Source organism: Canis lupus, chromosome 35, assembly GCF_011100685.1.
Source record: "Canis lupus familiaris isolate Mischka breed German Shepherd chromosome 35, alternate assembly UU_Cfam_GSD_1.0, whole genome shotgun sequence".
In the NCBI taxonomy this organism is placed as follows: domain Eukaryota; kingdom Metazoa; phylum Chordata; class Mammalia; order Carnivora; family Canidae; genus Canis; species Canis lupus.
The window spans coordinates 4757855-4775010 of NC_049256.1; the positions used below are offsets into that span (position 1 = coordinate 4757855).

Below are 17156 nucleotides of genomic sequence, written 5' to 3' on the forward strand. Positions count from 1 at the left end.
TACAGGCCTTCATGAGTTTGGGCTCACACGCAACATGAAGGGCACCAATGAAGTGTCCACATTAGATGGATCTCTCCATTTTCCTAAGGGATCTGGGGAGTGGTCTGGGAGAGGATGCGATTACTCTACAATTCTTCCCCATGTAACATCTGCTTTCTTTTTTCCTACCTGATGCAGTGGTCCGGGGATCAGAGCAACAACCACAGATGCCGGTAGCAGGGATGATCTCTAAGCAAGAAACTATCACTATACCCTTAAATCTGTCAGAATTACTAAGGGCCTGATGGAGTGGGTGGTGCCTTTATCTCCTTTTAGAAAACTGAGGTTAACAGTGAATGCAGCTACATGGCCTTGAGGTCCAGAAAGTACACTATTTCTGTACCTACAGCCCATTTCTATACCTATATAGAAATGAGAGTTGATTGAGCAGGAGGTACTTGCTAGACTAGTATTGCTAATGGCAATGGAGACCAGCACAGTAGCCAAACCTGACATCCTTTCCCCAAAACAGGTGGAAATGGTCAAATTAGAATGGTAAATGTGGAGAGGGAGGAATGGTAGATGAGGATAAAGGAATGAATAAATGGTTTATGCAGTGAAGGAAATGCACTATTAAATTGGTGACTTGAGAGACTCAGAGCAAGGAATGGTATTGTCTCTTAGCTCAATTATACCAGATGCCTTAAAAGGTGGCGTCCACGTTGGTGGGCTACTCTTGCCTTTGGAACCTTGAGAAGGTCGAACGAAAGCCTACAGATTGAGCGGCACGACGGAGGGAGAAGCCGTAAGATATGGTGATGGGCTGGACTAATTATTAAGGATTCAGTAGGGCTCTGGTCACGTGGCACATCCTTTGACTCTTCCTCTTCAGGTTGCCATGCTGTGATACGCGGTAGCACTGGCCTTGTTGATGACATTCAACCATCTAACGTAAACAGGTCTTCCGGTAATACTGATATTCGTAACTGAATATATTGAGAAATTGAGTTAAAGCCTTATCAGGATTAATAAAATGACTTGCTTGGGGGGAACAACTGGATTTAACTAACCATCAGCTAATTTTTGTGCTAAATAGTTCTACATAAGTGTATGGTAAGATACAAATAACAACATAAAAAGACGGGAAAAGAGTAATCAACCTAGTACAAAAATGTGAATATCTATGTCATGGCTTTCTAGGGTGAATTGATTAGTTGGTTACTATTGCTTTGTCTAGTAAATACTATATTAATTACGGATCCCCAGACAAAGGTGATTATTTTGCTGTTAACAGAGTCTTGCCCAGAAGCCAAGAGGTGCCACGTATCCAAAGAGAGGTCTGGCCTCTGCTCTTTGCTTCCGGGAGGTGATTTCTAGGCCCCTGGAATGTCTAATAGGAGCATCTTTATTTGCCTGAGGGCTTTGGCCACAATGTCAATGTGCTTCATGATAGAGGCTTCGTACTAGTTTTGATTTCCCGGCAACTAGAAACTGAGGTTATCAGATAACCTCCAGGAAGGACTGGAAACTAAAGGTTGGTCATGTAGGGAGTATGTGTCCCTGGTGGCTGGAGATAAAAGCCTCAATAAAAATTCTGGACACCACCGGTTCAGGTGAACTTCCTTCGGTTGGCAATCCTCTACGGACGTTGTCATACAGAGATGCTGGGAATTAACATTGTCCTTGACTCCATGGGGATGGGACAACTGGAATCTCTGCATGCAGACCTTCTGGGACTCTTTCTCAAGTGTCTCCTCTCTTGGCTGATTTTAATCTATATACTTTCCCCATAATAAACCATAACCACGGGCATAAGAGCTGTCAGTGAGTTCTATGAATCCTTCTGGCAATATTAAAAGTGAGGGTGGTTTTGGGGGGCCCCTTGAATTTGCACCTGTTGTCAGAAGTGAGGGCAGTCTTCTGTGTGGACACTTTGTGTCCTTTAAGGCATACTGTGTCCTCTAGTTGGCCATACTTTATTCAGCAGATTAAGTGAATATTTACATTATGAATGCTGAAAACTCCAGCCTTCTACTCAGCAATTAGAATGCTGGCAGCCAGGCAGCAGAAGAAGCAAATATTGGTGGGATAATCTGGGCTATAAGATCATTTCAAGAAGATGTCATAATAATGATTATATACACTATCTTTTGCTGCATAAAAATCCACCCCCATATTCTGTGGATTAGGACAAAATTTGTATTATTAATTATAGGTTTGAGGGTTGGCTGAGTGGTTTTGTTACGGGCCAGTTCATTTGGGGTTTGATGTTCTAGGGTAGCTTCACTCACATGTCAGTTGGTTGGCAGGCTTGTTGGTCTAGTGAGGAGCTCACTGTCATGTCTGGCAGTTGGCTTGATGTCAGCTGGAAAAGCCATGTATCTTTCATCATCCATCAGATTAATCCTGCTTGTTTATATGGTGGCAAAAGGGTCCCCAGTGGCAGAAAAGGGCAAGCCATAATCCATAAGTGCTTTTCCTACGCTTCCTTGTACCATACTTGCTAATGTTCCATTGGCAAAAGCAAACCAGGGAGCCAAACCCAGAGTCAAGAGGTGGAGAAATAGACTCCACCTCCTGATTGATAGAGTGGCAAAATCACACTATAAAAGAGTACGTATCAGTCAGTTTCTCTAGAAACAGAACCAGTAAAGCCTGAAATCTGTAGGGCAGGCCCACATGCTAGAAACTCAAGCAGGGTTACCATGTCAGAGTCTTGAAGAGATTCATCTCTGGGAAACCCCAGTTTTTGCTCTCAAGGCCTTCAACCATTTGGACGAGGCTCATCCCTATTACGAAAGGTAGTCTGTTAATAAAATGTAAGTAAACTGATTGCACATGTGAATCGTGTATATGAAATACCTGTTCTGCAACATCTAGACTAGTCTTTGACTGAAGAGCTGGATTCCATAGCTTAACCGAGTTGACACACAAGATTTCACCATCACAGAGCAAATATTCACTGTCACTGATGGTTCCCTAAGCAAATAACCAGACAGATTGCCCATAATTCACCCAATGAATCCCATGCTCAAAAAGCTCTGTGCATGAACCCACAGATCCCAAATAGTTTCTTAGTGTCTCTTCCTTAAAAAAAGAGCACAGGGTCCCCTGGGTGGCTCAGTCGGTTAAGCATCTGCCTTCAGCTCAGGTCATGATCTTGGGGTCCTGGGATCAGGCCTCACGTTGGGCTCGCTGCTCATTGAGGAGTCTGCTTCTCCCTCTCCCTCTGCACTGGTCCCCATGCTCTCTCTCTCTCTCTCTCAAATAAATAAATAAAATCTTAAAAAAAAAAAAAAGTGAACACACAACTGAAGATGACTAGATACCTGGAAGACAGAGGCTCAAACAAGCAAACAAAGATTAAGAAGAATGAAAGAAGCATGAAGAAGATTATGAAGGGAAAAGAAAACATCCTTCAAAAATCTCATGGACTTCCTCAGAGAAGAGATGAGAGTGTATCTGTGAAATAAGAACAGAGCACGTTAAAAATAAAATTAGGGACGCCTGGGTGGCTCAGTGGTTGAGCGTTTGCCTTCGACCCAGGGTGTGATCCTGGAGTCCCGGGATCGAGTCCTACGTCGGACTCTCTGCGTGGAGCCTGCTTCTCCCTCTGTCTCTGCCTCTCTCTCTCTGTCTCTCATGAATAAATACATAAAATATTTAAAATTAAATTAAGTGAAATTAAGGAATTGAGAAAGATTCTTAGAAATTAAAAAAATATAAGAGCATAATTAAAGACTCAGTTGAGACGTTGGAAGATAAAGTCAAGCAAATCTAAAAATTATAGGAAAGAAGGGTGGGGGATGGAAAACAGGAGAGAACTTGATTAAAAAACTAGAGGGCTAGCCAGAGGGCCAACAGCAGATGAATAAGAGCTCCACAGAGTAGTGGGCGTAGAAAAAAAAACAACTGGGGAGAAATATGATCATATAAATATATGAAGAAAATGACAGAAGACTGTGAGTCCAGCTCTAGTTCTGTACGGTGGAGTCTATCACCTCCTTACCATCTGAAGGCATGATCTACTTGAGAATTCCTGGTCTCCCGTTGGTCTCTCAGGAAACAAATTCGGAGAGATTTGCACCGGAAGCACACTGGAGAACCCAGGAGCCGGACTGAGGGACTGTGCCCCTCCCCCAGGATGCCCGGGGGCGCTGATGACCCTCCAGGGACATCCGAAATTGAGGCAAGGGTGCTGAAGCTCTGCTCCACCCCCTCGCCTGCAACAGGTTCCCCAGGAAGGATGAGGCCTGTGGCTGAGGGCATCTCACCCTCCGGAGCCCAACCACAGGGAGCCTCAGGGTCCTGAGGGGGGAGTTCACTTCCTTAATTCAATTGGAAACTTCTAGTTTTGAATCCTCTGGAGTCCTGAATGCAACACGTGATCCCAGCCCCCACCACGCTGTCCAGCCCCGAGGCAGCACCCTGCGGGGGTGGGGTGGGGTGGAGTGGGGGGGTGGGCGGTGTGGCCTGCGGTGCCAGGCCCAGGCTGAGGGGGAGCAGGCTGGAGGGGGTGGAGGGGAGGCCTAGGCCCAGGGGAGGCCCAGGCTCAGGGGAGGCCCAGGCTCGGGAGGAGGCCCAGCCTGGGGGCGCGTGGAGGCTTTCCAGTTCTGAGGCGCAGCAGCAAAGGGCCCATTGTTGCCACCCGGTCAATAATATGGTTTTATCTGTAATAATGCTGCCGTTTTGCTGTGGCCGTGTCCAGCCCACACCCATCCCTCACTCGGTCTGAATTCCAACCAAGGGAAAGGGGGTGCTGGTGACCGGCCCTTCGCACCCCTGCCAGGCAGCTGCCCGGTTGACATTGCATCAAAGACATTGTGTTTAAAACATCTCGGATTTACAGAGGTGCCCAAACTAGAAGTATTTGCATTTTAAATGATTTTTCAATTCACAAGAGATTTATCCTCCAGGGCCACATACCACACTTTCTGATTAGCTGTTAAATACCACGGCAGTCACAGAAATTGAATTAACGTCTCATTCATTACCAGAGCAGCTTCTAGCCCAGCTCCTCCTCGGAGGCAGCTGTGCGGTGAAGTGTCTGCCAGGTGAGTAGGCACGAGGGAGAGCCACGCCGGTCGGATAGTACCATCAATCAAGGCACTCACCCGCACACATGCACGCACGCATGCACACCTGCACACCCACACACATGCACGCACACATGCACACCCGCACACATGCCTGCACACCCGCACACATGCACATCTGCACACATGCACACCCGCACACACACACGCATGCACGCGCACACCTGCATGCACACACACAGGAGGCGGAGATGAGCTCGTGGAGGTGAAGACACCGGTTCAGAGGCCGTAAGGAAAGGGCCGGGCAGCGTGCGATGCCAGCGAACAACTCCGCAGTTGCATCCGGAGCCGGCTGACAGCGCGGTTGCTGGAGTTTGCCATTCCGGTTTCCTAGGTAACCAGCACCCAGCCTCCAGGACCGGCTGCAGGCAGGGGAGGAAGGGGGGACCCCCGCTAGCCCTCACCGACCAAGGGCGGGGTGCCCAGGGTGTGAGGCAGCAAGGCCCAAGGCTCCCCGCGGGATTCTGTTCGCAGTGCGGGTTTGAAGCGTCCAGAAGCTTTCTGCCCTCACTCACTCCCCTGCCCTTTCCGCCTCTCCTGGGCGTTTTGTGCCTGCAGCCGGCTCCTTCTCCCTTCTGGAGGGGAGGGCCCGAGTCCTGAGTGCCTGTGCCCTCCAGAGCCTCCCCCGGCAGAGGCCTGCGGCGGCCAGTGCCTGTGCCACCCGCCCGCCCGGCCTGGCGCCAGGCTCTGGCCGTGCTGCTCACTCAGGCCCCCCCACCCCCCAGGCCCCCCCAGAGACAGGCTTGGGCTGAGGGAGGAGGGAGGAACCAAGCGGGGGGAGGACAGTCGCCCCTTTACTGAGAAGCTGAAATGCGCTTGGCTCGCGAGCAGCTCTCTCCTGACATAAATATCAGGGACCCTGGCGCTCCTGGGTGATGCTGCTAAAAGCCATTTCGCTTCGGTAGCGCTGCGCTCCGGGAACAATCGGAAAGGTCTATGGCCAGGCCAGGCCGGTCAAGGCTCAGCACCTGCACCGGAAGTGCCGAGGGACGCCGGCCCGTCCACAGGCCACGGCCAGGGGCGGCAGCCTCGCTGCAGGGCTAGCCCACAGGGGAGGGCAATGCTGGGCTCAATTTTCGGTGTGGGAGGACAGCAGCAGCCAGGGGCCCGAGCTGGGGATGAGGGCGGTTGGCACCGTCTCTGGGCGGTGCAGTGCCCCAGGTCAGACTTTTAGTTTTGGACAGGCAGTGGCCACGGCTCCGTGTCAGGGCTGGCGGTGATTCGAGCAGGAAGATGGGCTGAGCCAGCTCACGACCCCAGGACACTGCAGCTGGCAGCCTGATGTTAGGTGACCCTCTTGAATTAATGGGAAGTTTCCTGGGAGTGGTGATGGCATTGTGGGCATCACAAAGAGAATGTCTTTGTCCTTAGGAGGTGTACACTGAAACTTTTAGGGGTCAATTGTTATCAAGCCTATAATCTACTTTCAGATGATTCTGCAAAAAATATACCTATATATATTATATAGACAGATGAAGGTGGTTGGCGCATATATACACACACACACACACACACACAAGCATTAAAATGTGTAATTATTATTAATTTAAATAATCTATTGCACAATGGGCAAAACATGAATAACTTGAAATTAGAAAAAGTAGTCAAGAATTGACAGAGTTATCCTTTCATCTTGTAGGTTTTAAGTGTTATTGTTTAAATACGTTTGTTGCTTTTTAAAAAAAAATTTTTTATTTATTCATGAGAGACACAGAGAGAGGCAGAGACACAGGCAGAAGGAGAAGCAGGCTCCCTGCAGGGAGCCCGATGTGTGACTGGATCCCAGGACTCCAGGATCACACCCCAGGCTGAAGGCAGGCGCTAAACTGCTGAGCCACCCAGGGATCCCCTGTTTTTTGTTTTGTTTTTAAAGATCTTATTTATGTATTTGATACAGAAAGAGCACAAACGGGGGGAGGAGCAGGCTCCCCACTAAGGAGGGAGTCTGACTTGGGGCTTGATCCCAGGACCCTGAGATCATGACCTGAGCTGAAGGCAGACGCACATGAAACAGATTTATTTTTATCCTAAGTGGTACAGCTGGTTAATGTTTTGCCGACTTCCTCTTTATAAACGTGGTGGAGTCCAGAAAGGACAGAATAAGGTAAAAATGCTACCTTCCACTCCACCAGATAAAAATGTGTTCCATAAAGCAGGCTGGTGAGTTCTATTTTTATCTTGTGTTTTCTTGTTCCCGCATTTTCAGTGCTTAATTGTTTTTCTCATTCAAAAGAACGTTTTATCTGACTACCCATCCTGTGGCAGGAAGTAGAAGGGAGTGCTGTCTGGAGATTAAACCACAAAAGTGGACGGCAAGTCTTCTAGATCCCGGTCATGGTTCTGCTTTTGTAGCCCTGAGGAATAACTCGATCAACCAAAACACACGGAGCTGCCACACTTGGGGCCACTTGTACATAATTAGCAAGATTATTAAAAAGGGGAGGGCATTGCTATTTAGATGCTCGTGCAAATAGAACATGAATACATGGCTCAGATGGGTAAATGCATGAAAATCACATGATCATGTCTATCTCCCCTCCTAGACTAATATCCTTACGGGCAGGAGCAGTGTCTCTCCTGTTTATATTTGTTTTCCCATTGCCTAGCTCCATAAATATTTGTTGATTAAATGGGTCAATCAATAAATGAAAAATCTAGAATAAAGAGATGTGACGATATTTGAATTTCACAACAGCCAAGGATTGTGCAAATCCACAATACAATTGTTTTTTATGTTTTATCACGTCTGTAGAATAAATATAACAGACCGATGTGCAATGCCCACAGGAGAAATGCTTAGTTAATGACACAGCATGATACGCAAGTAAAATAACTGTGTAGTTAAACAATGATTCAAGCTAACGTAAAAAAAAAAACGAGACTAACTGCTGTGTTGGAGCAGTGGGATTTCAGGTAGCCTTCCTTAGTGTGCGGACCATTTGGTTTTTAATCAGAGTAATTTATAAAGGGGCATGGCCCGTGCAGGCAAGCGAACGCAGGCTGCTTAATATATAAGAAAACTGCACAACGTGGAAAATCATTTGCCTCTGTCACGAGAAACGTAGATTCCAAGTACATGTTTGTTTTATTAGGATATGGGGAAGGAGAAGAGAGCCTGGGGAAGTAACAAAATCCTGAATCACCCAGAACCTAGGGCCCTGGCCTTGTTTCCACGAGCCGGTGGGCGGCATGGATTGGACGGCCCGGGCAGCGCAGTGCACACATGAAAACGAAGTGTGACTTCGGCGACAAACAGCCGCAGCCTGCGGAACCGCAGGGGGTGAGCCTCAGGAGGAGGAGGACGTCTCGTAAGTGGCCTGGTTAAGGCTTGACAAACTCTAGGTCTCTTCACTGCAAAGGTGAAAGTGGTGACCCCTCGTTCTGCGCGACAGGTTCATCTGCAGACCTGAAGCTGTGAACGTGTTGACCGCGTGGACCGCACGTGGGGGGCTTCAAAATAACGCCCCAGCAGCCTCGGACGGGGCTCATCCTCACCAAGAACCAAGAACCAAATAGGAACAAAATGAGAGTGAGGTGCTTTTCATCAGGGTGGCTCCGTTTTTGAATCCGATTATGTCTATTGTTGGAAAATATGAATGTGTAGGGCACCAACATGGGCATATAACAAATGTTCAGTCTTCCTGAAATTGGTCTTCATTTCCATCTCCAGAGCCGCTCTTGCGTTTGGCAGAAACAACAGCTTCAACGTAGTCAGGGTGGGTTGGCGTGGGTCGGGTCAGGAGACCCTCGGGTCTCAGGTCCCCCCTGGTCCGCGCGGGCGGAGGGCGTTTGGTGCGGGCCAGGGTGTCCGCCCTCCAGGGTCACACATTTCAGACCCCCGCCCCTGTAGGCTCACGTTATAAAGTCCACACTGACCTCTCCGGCCTTGTCCCCTTGTGATGGTTGATTTTATGTGTCATCTGGTCTGGACCACGGGGTGCCCAGATATATGGCTAAACATGATTTCTGAAGGGTGGTTCCGGATGAGGTTAGCATTTGAAACACTAACTGGGAGAGCAGATAGCTCTCGCCAGCGTGGGCAGGCATTAGCCAATGCACTGGAGGCCCCAAGAGGATGGCGCCTAGGACGGGAGCATTTGCTTCCTACCAGACCGTCGGGGCGGGATGTCTACCTCCTGCTCTCAGACATGGACTCGCCCGTTGGCTCCCGGGATTCTCAGGCCTTTGGACTCACACTGGAACTGCTCCATTCGCTCTCCTGAATCTCCAGTTTGCGGATGCCAGACCACAGGACTTCTCAGTCTCCGTAATCGTGTGAGCTAATTTTTTTTATAATAAATGTCTTTGTATGTATATACCCTATTGATTCTGTTTCTCTGGAGACCTGTGATGAACATACCCCCTGTCCGGAAAATGACTCTTTGGCTACCTCCGTTCTTCCCATGAAAACACAAAACTTTCCGTAGCTCTTTTGCAATGTTCTGGGGTCCCGCAGGGCTCCTGGGGGGCTGCTTCAGGACCTCTTGGCCCGGACATGCAACCTGTGATGTCTACTCTACTGCTGGCACATCAAGAGCTGGGAGGGAACGCGGTTCGGTTCCAAACCAAAATATAATCCAAATATCCAAAATAGAAACTGGTATGCAGATTTCTGGCTTGAGAAACTACCTAGGACTTGATCAGCGAGGAGGCTTTTGGCTGCGAGGAACAGAAGATCCAACCGAAAATGCCTTTAACAGTTAAGGAATGCAATATCCCACGTGACAAAAATATTACAGCAGTAGCTCAGAGTGTGGTCTAGTGACCCCTGGAGGTCCCTGAAGGCCCTTTCAGGGCCTCTGTATGGTCAACACCATTCCAAGCGCAGGACAGACCAACAGATTTTAATTGTAATAAAGCAGAAGTTAGCAGCTATTTACAAAAGGTTTATTTCAAAAAAAGGTATGGGTTTTATTGAAATACAACCACACTCCTGTGCTTCTGTATCACTGTGGGTGCTGTTGAGCTACACGGGCTGACTTCGCAGTTATAATGGAAACTTCAAGTCCTGCAGAGTGGGAGACATTACTCTCTGGCTCTTTAGAGAAAAAATTTACTGAGCCCTGTAATAAAGTATAAGTATTTTTGGAGATCATTTCACAGTTCACATTATAAATAACCCTTAAGGAATTAGAACTTGTTAAGTTTTTGGTGTCTACCAAAGAATACCCACAATTATCTGAACATGCATAAAAATACTCCTCCCTTTCTCCACTGCAGATCTGTGTGAGGCCACTTTTGTTTGTTTTTCAACCAACACAACAGATACTAACAGACTGAATGCATAAGCAGTTATGAAAACCCAGTCGTCCCGTATGAAGCCAGACATTAAAGGGATTTGCAAAAATGTAAAACAATGCCACTCATATCTTGAAGCTATTTTTTGTTGTATAAAATATTATTTTTCACAAAAATGTTAGTTATGGTAATATGTAATGGGTTTTCAATTCTGTAATAGATTATTTAAGTTAATAATTACTCATTTTAAAATGTCTTCAATTTCAGTTAATAATATGGTAAACTTTGATGACTATCACCCCCACACACAAAAGCTTGTTGGGATCTTCGGTGATTATTAGGAGTGTGAAGGGGCCCTGAGGCAGACATGTTTGAGAACAGCTAGGTTAGGGCTAGGGCAGGTCCAGGGTTGGTTACTCCATCATCTCACTGACGTTCCCACAGACCCAGGTTTTTTCTAGACTGTTATTCTCAACACATTGTTGGCCTTCCCCTTAGATTGGCTTCCCTCACGGGTGCTATGGCAACCCTTTGTGGCATCACATGTTTTGAGAGGCAGAAAAGGCACGACTTATTTTTGCCCAACTATTTTTTAAGAGCAAGGAAAACCTCCCTCAGAACCAGAGTATTCTTTTTTTTTTAAACCACATATTAATCCCCCCCCCCAAAAAAAAGCCTCATTAAAAGGAGTATATGGAAAGTACATTGATTCCAGACCAACCCTTGTGCCATAAACAACAACAGCACCAAAATCTGTGAAACAGCCATTTTCACTCCTTGGAAAACAGACCCATGGGGACTGTAGCTTCTGAAAAAAGAGGAACAAATGAGGTGAACCCAACAATCATTTCCTTGTGCTTTCTGCCTAAAGAACCTTCTAAACCATAGTACAGAGAGAAGGAATCCAGGCGGAACGCAGGAGCCTTGCTGAGCTGGGAAGACAGAGATGGATGTTTGGAATGCTGCGGGAGGTCAAAGTTGCAAAGCCACGCAAGGAAATAGCCCCATAAATCTGCATGGCACCTTTGAAGGTTCAGGCAGAGGGCCGGCTTTGTGATGTACAGGTGAGATTCCACAAGGCCAAGCAAAGCACAACCACCAGGGAGAAGGGCAAATGTTTGGTAATTATAGCTTGCAGGGGGCTGGAGACAGGTGAGTTCTGACCAGCCGCATGGAGATATTTCAAAAAACCCAGAGGATTTCCAGTAGGATTCCCAGATGGGTCCCACCTTAGGAACAGAAGGTAAGTAGCACTGAAGGACAGGCTACTCCAGAGCCACCCAACAGAGCCTGGAAACAAGCCGGGGAAGGACCATGCTGATGTACAAGTTACCTAGGGCAAGCACAAAGCCCAACACTCTTTAAAAGAACGCAGCACAATCCAAATGCTTAAAAATAAGACATTTGCAGTGTCCTCAATTCAATTAGAAGACGCTAGACAGGAAAAGAGGTAGGAAAATGTAACCCATAACCAGGGGGAGAATCCAAGCAACAGAAAGGGAGCCAGAAAGGACAGATTTTTTAAATGTCAGTATAAGACAAGGATTTAAAAACAGCTGTTCCGAATATATTGGAGGATCTAAGCGGTCGGTGAAGCTGGGCTTGCAGACGGGGTGCTGGCCTGGCAGCCGGTTGGGAGCAGGTCTTCCTGAAGTGGACTGGGCGGGGCTGTGGGGTGGGGCGGGGCCCTAGGGGAGAGGGGCGGGGCCCGAGGGGCGGGGCCGTAGGGAGAGGGGCGGGGCCGTAGGGAGAGGGGAAGGCCCGAGGGGGGCGGGGCCGTAGGAAGAGGGGAAGGCCCGAGGGGCGGGGCCGTAGGGAGAGGGGCGGGGCCGAGGGGCGGGGCCAGAGGGGGGCGGGGCCGTAGGGAGAGGGGCGGGGCTGTAAGTGCGTGGGGGCGGGGCCGTAGGGGTTGGGGCGGGCCATAGGAAAGGGGTGGGGCCAGGGGCGGGGCCGTAGGGAGAGGGGCGGGGCCCGAGGGGGCGGGGCCGTAGGGGGCGGGCCATAGGAAAGGGGCGGGGCCCGAGGGGTGGGGCGTGGCCGTAGGGGCGTGAGGGCGTGGCCGGAGGGTCGTGGGGGCGTGGCTGGAGGGTGGGGCCCCAGGGAGAGGGGCGGGGCCCCAGGGTGGGGCGGGGCTGGGGGTGGAGACGAGGCTGGGGGGCACCGCGGCCTGTGCGCTGGGTGCCGCTGCTTCATCACTCTAGGCTGCGAGCACAGGAGTCCCTGCCCGACCCGCCCCCGCCCCCCGCCCCCCGCGATGCCTTGCACCGAGGCCTCTTCTGCTACCCAGACCTACGGGGCTGAGCCGCCTGTGAGGTTTTAGGAATCAGCTACCCAGCAACAAATTTTGCTCACCTGAGCCACCTCCTGAGACTCCTCCCGCACAGGCGGGAATAGCCTTGTGCCTCCCTGGAGCGCTCCCGGTGCTCCTCTCTGGGGCCGCGGCTACCTGGGCCCTCACACCTGCTCCAAATGTCACAAGGCACATTCCCGCAGTGGGTACCATCCAACTCCAGACTGGAGACGGGGACGCAAGCAGGCTTGTACACGAAGGTGGGATTACACCTAAATTGTAGAAAAAGGTGATGTCGCAGAGATTAGGGGAAGCGTGGGAGAAGTGCCTGGAAGGGAATTGGATTCCATAGCGAAAGATGAATCCAGGGAAGATAACATGGAGACGTTTAAACCTAAAATAGCTTTTCAATCAGGACAAATTCTCAGAGATTGGCAGAGGGATTGTCCTCATCAGGATTCCTGATGAAAATATCCCTCAAGAAAAGGATATTCCAGATTGCGCCTGGAGTGCCAAGAGAGTTTGAATTCCAGGCCGTGCCCATCTGCTCAGCTGCTCCAAGCAGACCTGCTGGCCTCCGCGGTACTCAGAGCTGAGTCTGGGCACTGGCTACACGGAGGAACTTGTACGAAGCAAGATGTGGCAGGTACATCTCAAAGACATCATCGAAAAGCCTAAAGTTAAAAAGTTAAAAAGATTAACATGCTGCTAATCTCCTAAACTTTGCAATTCCATGTCTTGGACTTTATCCTAAGGAATAATTATGCCAGAGAACCAAGTTCAAAAATGTTGTCTTAGGCATTGCCTAAGTATTAGTGAAACAAAAATTTCCAGTGACAGGGAATTAAATAACTTTTGGCATATCCATGCATTGCAAGGCTATGCAGTCTTTAGAGACCTGTATGGACACCGAATAAGAGATGGATCTATATTGACACCGAGGTGCCATTATAAATGGGAGTCATAATATGATCATATTTTCATAAAAATATTTATTTGTATGTGCACAGAAGTAAATCTGGAAAGATATGCAGTAGGTGTGAACTGGTTACCCTACAAATGGTGGGACCAAGTGAAATGATCTTCTCACTTATACATGTATGTATTTCTACAATAAAAACAGGTGAAACATGTCTAATAAAGGAAAAAGAAGTCTTTATTTTGTGTTATTGTTGGGGTATGTGTCTGTATGATTTTTGAATGGGGGTTGTGATTTCAAGACAGGAGCAAGAAAATTATTTTCCAAAACCCTTTCTCCATAAAAAGGAAGAATGGGCTTTTAGCAATCCAATGACGCAAAGTGAAATGGTCACAAAACTTGTCAAATTAGGGCAGAGTAGCCATGCCAAACACTAGGTGAAGCAAGATAGAACTAGTTTTAGAAGGTACAAAGTGTTTGGATTTTTCTTTCATCACATTATATCCAAAGTTGAGAAATTTCCAGGGTAGGAGCAGAGCTAAGATGCGTGACCCGCTCTGTCTCTCAGTGCTTGGCAGTAGACATCAGCGTCATGCCCTCCGGTCCTTCGCTTGCCTACTTTGTCTTCTCCTTACCCTGTGCTGACAAGCGTTTTATTGATTCTGTCTTGACAGCTGGGCTGTAAAATGTCACATAGCACGGATGACGCACGTTCACCCTGAACATTTCTCATTCCTCAGCGGTCTGAGGCCAGCTATTCATCAGCTGCTGTGAGGCCAAAACTAATGACTTGGAAGCGGGTCGAAGTCCATGGGCATCTCAGATGGGAAGCTCTGCAGGCAGGAGTTCTTACCAGGAGCCGCGGTACTTGTACCAGAATGCAGTTCAGCAAAAAGTGGCTGATGGGGAAATGGTTGGACATTTGTCTACGCTTTAGAGACTTAAAGTTTAGCAGAGAGAGAACCAGAATCTCAATGTAAAATTGTCAGAACTAGGGGGTGCAGGGAATCCACCTGGGTGTTCGGAAAAGAATTCCTGAAAGGAGTGGCAGGGAGCCACATGTGGAGGTGAGCAATGAATGTCTATAGCAAGCTGGAGGGACGAGGTGCCAAAGCTCAGAGCCTCCGAGCAGGAGACTCGGGGGACAGGTTTCTGGCACTGGGCAGGGCATGAGGTAACCGAGCTGTCCTTGAGAGGAGAAGTCTGCTTCCAGAAGGTATCAGAAGGGCCAGGTTAGGGCACTTGCCCTTTATGTTTGCAGAAACAGAATTGTAGGGTTGTTGGTTTTTTTTTAGATTTTGTTTTTTTATTTATTCATGAGAGACACAGACCGAGAGGCGGAGACACAGGCAGAGGGAGAAGCAGGCTCCATGCAGGGAGCCCGACATGGGACTCGATCCTGGGTCTCCAGGATCAGGCCCTGGGCTGAAGGCGGCGCTAAACCGCTGACCCACCCAGGCTGCCCAGAAACAGAATTGTAAAAAGAGAAATAACAGGGTCGGATTTCATTTCCAATAATCTTTCCTGCCACAGGATGAACTATGGGTTGAGATTTTTCTTCATTGCACAGGGCCTCTCACATGGTAGGTGCTCAGTAAATACCTGTCGAATGAAAGATCAGTGAAGAAAGGAAAGAATAAATTCCTTTCTAATAGGCTTCATGGGTTTGCAGGAAAAAAAGATCATGAAATTGCAGACAGGTGGTTTGTGGGTGGGGGAATGCGACACAGATGTGACAGGCACAACCGGCTGCAGCTTTGTTTTATTTTGTTTTCACTCTGCTAATGTTGCTTGGGAAAGAGTCACCTTGCCATCCTCAGAGCGAGAGCGCTTTACACTCTGCCTGCGGCTTCTAGAGCTCTGCACTCCCAGGGAGGACTGGCGGGAGCAACCCCTGCCGCTGCGCTGGGTGCCTGTCAGGCGCAGGATCCCAGCGCCCCCCCAGCCGACTGAGTCAGAATCTGCATTCTAATGGGTTCCCGGGCCAGGAGTAGACAGCTTCCAGTTGGAGGTGCCAGTCTGGGGGCAGAAGCTCTACCCTGCGTGGGGAGCCCTCGGGAGAACCGGGGAGCGCTGGGAAGAGCTAGAAGCTCCCATTTCCTTAGTTCTGAGGCTAAAAGTGGAACCAAACAGGAATCTATGGTTTGCTCCTCAAACCCTAGCAATTCCACCCAGTTCAACCTCATATTTGCTTTTTTTGTTTTTGTTTTTAGTATATGAAAATTTATTCCTGTCATGCATGCACCATGAAACCTATGATCTTGGGCTTTCCTTCTCGCCTTTTCCAAAAGTAAGACATTGACTACTTTGACATCCTTAATGTCCCCAGGGATGTAAGTGACAGCATGACCTTTCCAACCAAATCCAGCAACCAGAACTTGATCATTTTCCTCAATAAAATTCGAACAACCATCATTGGGTACGAAGGCTTTGATACGATTTCATTTCTTTTCTTTCTTTCTTTCTTTCTTTCTTTTTTTTTTTTTTTTTTTGGCCATTCTTGATCAGCTGGACCCTAACGTGCAGAATTTGGCTGTTTGGCTTCAATCCCCCCTTTTTCCAGCACAATTCCCTTTGCATGGGAAGCGCCTCCAAAAGAGTTGGCCTTCAGGTCTGTGCCCACATGGGCTCTCTTGTACTGCTCATGACGCCGCTTCTGATCCAGACGGTGGCTACAGAGCTTCCTGGTATATGAAGCCTGCAACCCTTGTCTGTCCTGCCAGCACCACAGGCCTGAGCAAAGGAGCTCACCTCACACTTTGGGAGCACCCAGAATGAGTCTCGTGTGTCCCTGACTTCTCTTCGCTCAGCTACCGTGTGTGTGTGTGTGTGTGTGTGTACGTGCACCCTCCTGCTCCCTGACCTGAGTGCCAGCCATGCCTCCAGAGGAGAGACAGGCGGGAGGCTTGCCTGGAACGGCATTCCGTTTAAGAGATGACGGCTCTCCTGTACCATCTTTAATGCTGTCCATAGTTGTGACCACAGTCAGGAATGATACCAAGCACTGCCATGTACCAAGTGCTGTTCTAGGTGCTTTGTGTGTATTTAACCTTATGGAGCCGGCTTAAGGACTGTTCCTATTTCACTGACGCAGAAACTAAAACCCAGAGACGTGAACTACCCTGCCCAAGTCACACAGCTGGTAATCAGAATGATGCCTGATTATCACTTGGGCCCCTGGGGCGAGCTGCTTGATGCCCTAGTGGACAGAACCTTTAGTGAAAGATCTTCACTTATTGCTGGCCATAAGAGCTAAAAGCTAGAGAAACTCCTCAGCAGGAGCTAGGGACTTGGTGAACAGTTTAAAACGAGTTAAGACCAGGACATAGAGGGAATCTGACAAGAAAAGAATCCTGTAACTTGGAAGTCCTTTGCTCCCAAGCTTTAGAGTTTCTAATTTCTTCCGTGAAGTTTCTAAGCTCGTCTTATGGAACTATCTTGCGAAAGGGCTCCCCACCTGGTGAGGAATGGAGGGGTGTCAGTGGACTCGTGGATTGCAGGAGCAGAGGTGACCTGCAGTGGCCTGCCTTAAGGCCTGGGCATGGGAGCTGGCACAGGGTCAGCAGGATCCCCAGAAAGGCCAGGGTGAGAGGCAGCTGGAAAGGCTGCTAGTCCTCCTGGACTTTGAATTCTC

General features: G+C 48.8%; 1 pseudogene; it reads right to left on the reverse strand.

Moving 5' to 3' along the window:
• Window positions 1-15775: 15775 nt before the first annotated feature.
• On the reverse strand, window positions 15776-16493 carry LOC102152709 (annotated as a pseudogene).
• Between the last annotated feature and the right edge of the window lie 663 nt (window positions 16494-17156).